Source organism: Arachis hypogaea, chromosome 10 (assembly GCF_003086295.3).
Source record: "Arachis hypogaea cultivar Tifrunner chromosome 10, arahy.Tifrunner.gnm2.J5K5, whole genome shotgun sequence".
Taxonomy (NCBI): Eukaryota; Viridiplantae; Streptophyta; class Magnoliopsida; order Fabales; family Fabaceae; genus Arachis; species Arachis hypogaea.
In genome coordinates, this window is record NC_092045.1 from 32,819,671 (window position 1) to 32,826,499 (window position 6,829).

The 6,829-nt window shown below is 41.3% G+C and overlaps 1 non-coding gene across 1 annotated transcript; it reads left to right on the forward strand.

Moving 5' to 3' along the window:
* The first annotated feature begins 2,691 nt into the window (after positions 1-2,691).
* LOC112718926 (small nucleolar RNA R71) lies at positions 2,692-2,799 on the forward strand. The gene has a single exon (XR_003161252.1). It is a non-coding gene; the product is annotated as a small nucleolar RNA R71 (small nucleolar RNA).
* The last annotated feature ends 4,030 nt before the right edge of the window (positions 2,800-6,829 follow it).

The window sequence follows — 6,829 nt, forward strand, 5'->3', positions numbered from 1 at the left end:
TCACCTTCTTCAAGGCCACAACTTCATAGAAGTGGACTTGATGCACCTTTGAGAGGAATCTATCCATCTCCCATGACTCGGAGGTGGAAGCCTTTGCCTTCCCTTTCCTCTTTCTAAAGGTTTCTCCGGCCTTGGATGCCATAATGGTTATGGAAAAACGAAAAAGCAATGCTTTTACTACACCAAACTTAAAATGTTTGCTCGTCCTCGAGCAAAAGAAGAAAGAAGAGAGTAGAAGAAGAAGAAATGAGGAAGAGGGAGATGGTGGTGGGTTCGGCCAAAGAGGGGGAGAAGTGGTGTTTAGGTTGTGTGAAAATGAAGGGTTGAAGAAGGGTATATATAGGAGAGAGGGGGGTAAAGGTTCGGCCATTATGGGTGGGTTTGGGAGGGAAAGTGGTTTGAATTTGAAGGGTGAGGTTGGTGGGGATTTATGAAGGATGGATGTGAGTGGTGAAGAGAAGGGTAGGATTTGATAGGTGAGGGGTTTTTGGGGAAGAGGTGTTGAGGTGATTGGTGAATGGGGGAAGAAGAGAGAGAGTGATGGTAGGGTCCTGTGGGGTCCACAGATCCTGTAGTGTCAAGGAAAATGCATCCTTGCACCAAATGGCATCAAAATCCACGTTTTGAGCCATTTCTGGCGTTAAACGCCGGGCTGGTGCCCATTCCTGGCGTTTAACGCCAGGTTCTTGCCCTTTACTGGCGTTTAACGCCAGTCTGGTGCCCCTTTCTGGCGTTAAACGCCCAGATGGGTGCCAGACTGGGCGTTAAACGCCCAACTGCTAGGCTGACTGGCGTTTAAACGCCAGCAGCATCTTCCTCCAGGGTGTGCTGTTTTTCTTCCTGTTTTTCATTCTGTTTTTGCTTTTTTCATTGTTTTTGTGACTTCTTATGATCATCAACCTACAAAAAAGATAAAATAACAAAAGAAAATAATTAATTATAAAACATTGGGTTGCCTCCCAACAAGCGCTTCTTTAATGTCATTAGCTTGACAGAGGACTCTCATGGAGCCTCAGAAGTGCTCAGAACCGTGTTGGACCCTCCCAACACCAAACTTAGAGTTTGAATGTGGGGGTTCAACACCAAACTTAGAGTTTGGTTGTGGCCCCCCAACACCAAACTTAGAGTTTGACTGTGGGGGCTCAGTTTTGAGAGAAGCTCTTCATGCTTCCTCTTCATGATGATAGAGGGATATCCTTGAGCTTTAAACACCAAGGATTCTTCATTCACTTGAATGATCAACTCTCCTCTATCAACATCAATCACAGCCTTTGCTGTGGCTAGGAAGGGTCTGCCAAGGATGATGGATTCATCCATGCATTTCCCAGTCTCTAGGACTATGAAATCAGTAGGGATGTAATGGTCTTCAACCTTAACCAGAACATCCTCTACAAGTCCATAGGCTTGTTTTCTTGAGTTGTCTGCCATCTCTAGTGAGATTTTTGCAGCTTGTACCTCATAGATCCCAAATTTCTCCATTACAGAGAGGGGCATGAGGTTTACACTTGATCCTAAGTCACACAAGGCCTTCTTGAAGGTCATGGTACCTATGGTACAAGGTATAGAAAACTTCCCAGGATCCTGCCTCTTTTGAGGCAGTTTCTGCTTAGACAAGTCATCCAGTTCTTTGGTGAGCAAAGGGGGTTCGTCCTCCCAAGTCTCATTTCCAAATAACTTGTCATTTAGCTTCATGATTGCTCCAAGGTATTTAGCAAGTTGCTCTTCAGTGACATACTCATCCTCTTCAGAGGAAGAATACTCATCAGAGCTTATGAATGGCAGAAGTAAGTCCAATGTGATCTCTATGGTCTCCGTTTGAGCCTCAGATTCCCAAGGTTCCTTATTGGGGAACTCAGTGGAGGTCAGTGGACGTCCATTGAGGGCTTCCTCAGTGGCGTTCACTGCCTCTTCTTCCTCCCAGAATTCGGCCATATTGATGGCCTTGCATTCCCCTTTTGGATTTTCTTCAGTATTGCTTGGGAGAGTGCTTGGAGGAAGTTCAGTAATTTTCTTGCTCAGCTGACCCACTTGTCCTTCCAAATTCCTAATGGAAGATCTAGTTTCAGTCATGAAACTTTGAGTGGTTTTGATTAGATCAGAGACCATAGTTGCTAAGTCAGAGGTATTCTGCTTAGAACTCTCTGTCTGTTGCTGAGAAGATGATGGGAAAGGCTTGCTATTGCTAAACCTGTTTCTCCCACCATTATTGTTATTGAAACCTTGTTGAGGTCTCTGTTGATCCTTCCATGAAAGATTTGGATGATTCCTCCATGAAGGGTTGTAGGTGTTTCCATAGGGTTCTCCCATGTAATTCACCTCTTCTATTGAAGGGTTCTCAGGATCATAAGCTTCTTCCTCAGATGAAGCTTCCTTAGTACTGCTTGGTGCATTTTGCATTCCAGACAGACTTTGAGAAATCATATTGACTTGTTGAGTCAATATTTTATTCTGAGCCAAAATGGCATTCAGAGTGTCAATCTCAAGAACTCCTTTCTTCTGACTAGTCCCATTGTTCACAGGATTTCTTTCAGAAGTGTACATGAATTGGTTATTTGCAACCATTTCAATCAGTTCTTGAACTTCAGTAGGCGTCTTCTTCAGATGAAGAGATCCTCCAGAAGAGCTATCCAAAGACATCTTGGACAGTTCAGAGAGACCATCATAGAAAATACCTATGATGCTCCATTCAGAAAGCATATCAGTGGGACACTTTCTGATCAATTGTTTGTATCTTTCCCAAGCTTCATAGAGGGATTCTCCTTCCTTCTGTCTGAAGGTTTGGACTTCCACTCTAAGCTTACTCAATTTTTGAGGTGGAAAGAACTTTGCCAAGAAGGCATTGACTAGCTTTTCCCAAGAGTTCAGGCTTTCTTTAGGTTGAGAATCCAACCATGTTCTAGCTCTGTCTCTTACAGCAAAAGGGAATAGCATCAGTCTGTAGACCTCAGGGTCAACCCCATTAGTCTTGACTGTGTCATAGATTTGCAAGAACTCAGCTAAAAACTGATGAGGATCTTCCATTGGAAGTCCATGGAACTTGCAATTCTGTTGCATTAGAGAAACTAATTGAGGCTTAAGCTCAAAGTTGTTTGCTCCAATGGGAGGGATAGAGATGCTTCTCCCATAGAAGTCGGGAGTAGGTGCAGTAAAGTCACCCAGCACCTTCCTTGCATTGTTGGTATTGTTGTTGTTTTCGGCTGCCATGTGTTCTTCTTCCTTGAAGAATTCGGTCATGTGCTCTAAAGAGAGTTGTGCTTTGGCTTCTCTTAGCTTTCTCTTCAAGGTCCTTTCAGGTTCAGGATCAGCCTCAACAAGAATGCCTTTGTCCTTGCTCCTGCTCATAAGATAGAGAAGAGAACAAGAAAATGTGGAATCCTCTATGTCACAGTATAGAGATTCCTTTAGGTGTCAGAGGAAAAGAAGAGTAGAAGACAGGAGTGGGAAAATTCGAACTTATCAGAGAGAATGGAGTTCGAATTTTGCATTAAGGGATAGTGTTAATCCATAAATAGAAGGATGTGAGAAGGAGGGAAGTGATTTTCGAAAATTAAGTGGGGAATTTGAAAACATTTTTGAAAAACATTACTTAATTTTCGAAAATGAAAATGGAAAAGAAATCAAGTGATTTTTGAAAAAGATTTTGAAATTAGAAATCAAAAGGATTTGATTGAAAACTATTTTGAAAAAGATGTGGTTAAGAAGATATGATTGATTTAAAAAAAATGTGATTGAGAAGATATGATTTGAAAAACATTTTAAAAAGATTTGATTTGAAAATTAAAAACTTGACTAACAAGAAAAGATATGATTCAATCATTAAACCTTTCTCAACAGAAAAGGCAACATACTTGAAATGTTGAATCAAATCATTAATTGATAGTAAGTATCTTTGAAAAAGGAAAGGAGTTAATTTTGAAAAAGATTTGATTGAAAATTGATTTGAAAAAGATTTGATTTTGAAAAGATTTTGAAAACTTAGAAAAAATCTGATTTGAAAACAAAATCTTCCTCCCCTAGCCATCCTGGCGTTAAACGCCCAGAATGGTATACAATACCATTCTGGGCGTTTAACGCCCAAAATGCTACCCTTTTGGGCGTTAAACGCCCAACCAGGTACCCTGGCTGGCGTTTAAACGCCAGTCTGTCCTTCTTCACTGGGCGTTTTGAACGCCCAGCTTTTTCTGTGCAATTCCTCTGCTGTATGTTCTGAATCTTCAATTCTCTGTATTATTGACTTGAAAAGACATAAATTAAAAATATTTTTGGATTTTTAATAATAAGGACAAACCAAAATGCAACAAGAATCAAATAACAATGCATGCAAGACACCAAACTTAGCAGTTTGTAAACTACTGACACTAACAAAATAAAAATGCATATGAGACACACAAAACAATCAAGTCAAATTGAATTCAAAGATCAGAGCAAGTAAATCATCAAGAACATCTTGAAGATCACCAAGATACATGAATGCATGCAATTGACATCAAACTTATGATGAGACTCTAGACTCAAACAAGAAATATTTTTGGATTTTATGATTTTGCAAATTTTTTTTTTCGAAAACTAAATGGTAAAGGTATCAAAATTCCTAATGAGAATTCCAGGAATCAGTGCAATGTTAGTCTAAGACTCCGGTCCAGGAATTAGACATGGCTTCACAGCCAGCCAAGCTTTCAGAGAAAGCTTCGGTCCAAAACACTAGACATGGCCAGAGGCCAGCCAAGCCTTAGCAGATCACTGCTCCAAAAGCGAGATTGATAGAAATCAACAAGCTCTTGTGGTGATGAGTTGAAACCTCGGTCCAATGAAATTAGACATGGCTTCTCAGCCAGCCAGATTTCAACAAATCATCATGAAACTCTAGAATTCATCTTCAAGAATTTCGAAAAAAATAAATACCTAATCTAAGCAACAAGATGAACCGTCAGTTGTCCAGCCTAAACAATTCCGGGCAATAACACCAAAACTTGATGTTGTTGCCGGATCTTAGCACTGATGTTACCAAAGCTTGCTCAAAACTTGAACAATCCCCGGCAACGGCGCCAAAAACTTGGTGCGCGAAATTGTGAACTATACTTTTTCACAACTCTCATAATCCCCGGTAATGGCTCCAAAAACTTTGTGCGCTCAATACCATGGCATTACACAACTTCGCACAACTAACCAGCAAGTGCACTGGGTCGTCCAAGTAATAAACCTTACGTAAGTAAGGGTCGATCCCACGGAGATTGTTAGTATTGAAGCAAGCTATGGTCATCTTGTAAATCTTAGTCAGGCAAACTCAAATGGTAATGGTGATGAACGAAAATAACACAAAGGTAAAGATAGAGATACTTATGTAATTCATTGGTAGGAACTTCAGATAAGCGCATGAAGATGCCTTCCCTTCCGTCTCTCTGCTTTCCTACTGCCTTCATCCAATCCTTCCTACTCCTTTCCATGGCAAGCTCGTGTAGGGTTTCACTGTTGTCAGCAGCTACCTCCCATCCTCGCAGTGAAAGCTAATGCACACACTCTGTCACAGTGCTGCCAATCACCGGTGTGGTTCCCTCCCCTACCGGAATAGAATCCAGTGATTCTTTTGCGTCTGTCACTAACGCCCAGCAGGTTACAGGTTTGAAGCACGTCACAGTCATTCAGTCATTGAATCCTACTCAGAATACCACAGACAAGGTTAGACCTTCCGGATTCTCTTGAATGCTGCCATCAGTTCTTGCCTATACCACGAAGACTCTGACCTCACGGAATGGCTGGCTCGTTTGTCAGGCGAGCACTCGGTTGTCAGGCGATCAACCATGCATCGTGCAATCAGGAATCCAAGAGATATTCACCAAGCCTCAAATGCTTGTAGAACAAGAGTGGTTGTCAGTCACTTTGTTCATGGGTGAGAATGGTGATGGGCGTCAATCATCACCTCCATCAAGTTGAAGAACAAGTGATATCTTGGAATAAGAACAAGCGGAATTGAATTGAAGAACAATAGTAATTGCATTAATACTCGAGGTACAGCAGAGCTCCACACCTTAATCTATGGTGTGTAGAAACTCCACCGTTGAAAATACATAAGCATAAGGTCTAGGCATGGCCGAATGGCCAGCCTCCCAATGATCTAAGAACACAAGTGATCAAAAGATATAAAGATCCAAAGACCCAAAGATCCAAAGATCCAAAGATTCAAAGATTCAAAGATTTCTAATACAATAGCAAAAGGTCCTACTTATAAGAAACTAGTAGCCTAAGGTGTACAGAAATGAGTAAATGACATAAAAATCCTCTTCCGGGCCCACTTGGTGTGTGCTTGGGCTGAGCAATGAAGCAAATTTCGTGTAGAGACTCTTCTTGGAGTTAAACGCCAGCTTTGGTGCCAGTTTGGGCGTTTAACTCCCATTTGGGTGCCAGTTCCAGCGTTTAACGCTGGGATTTCTTGAGGTGACTTTGAACGCCGGTTTGGGCCATCAAATCTTGGGCAAAGTATGGACTATCATATATTGCTGGAAAGCCCAGGATGTCTACTTTCCAACGCCGTTGAGAGCGCGCCAATTGGGCTTCTGTAGCTCCAGAAAATCCACGTCGAGTGCAGGGAGGTCAGAATCCAACAGCATCTGCAGTCCTTTTTGGTCTCTGAATCAGATTTTTGCTCAGGTCCCTCAATTTCAGCCAGAAAATACCTGAAATCACAGAAAAACACACAAACTCATAGTAAAGTCCAGAAAAGTGAATTTTAACTAAAAACTAATAAAAATATACTAAAAACTAACTATATCATACTAAAAACATACTAAAAACAATGCCAAAAAGTATACAAATTATCCGCTCATCACTAAGC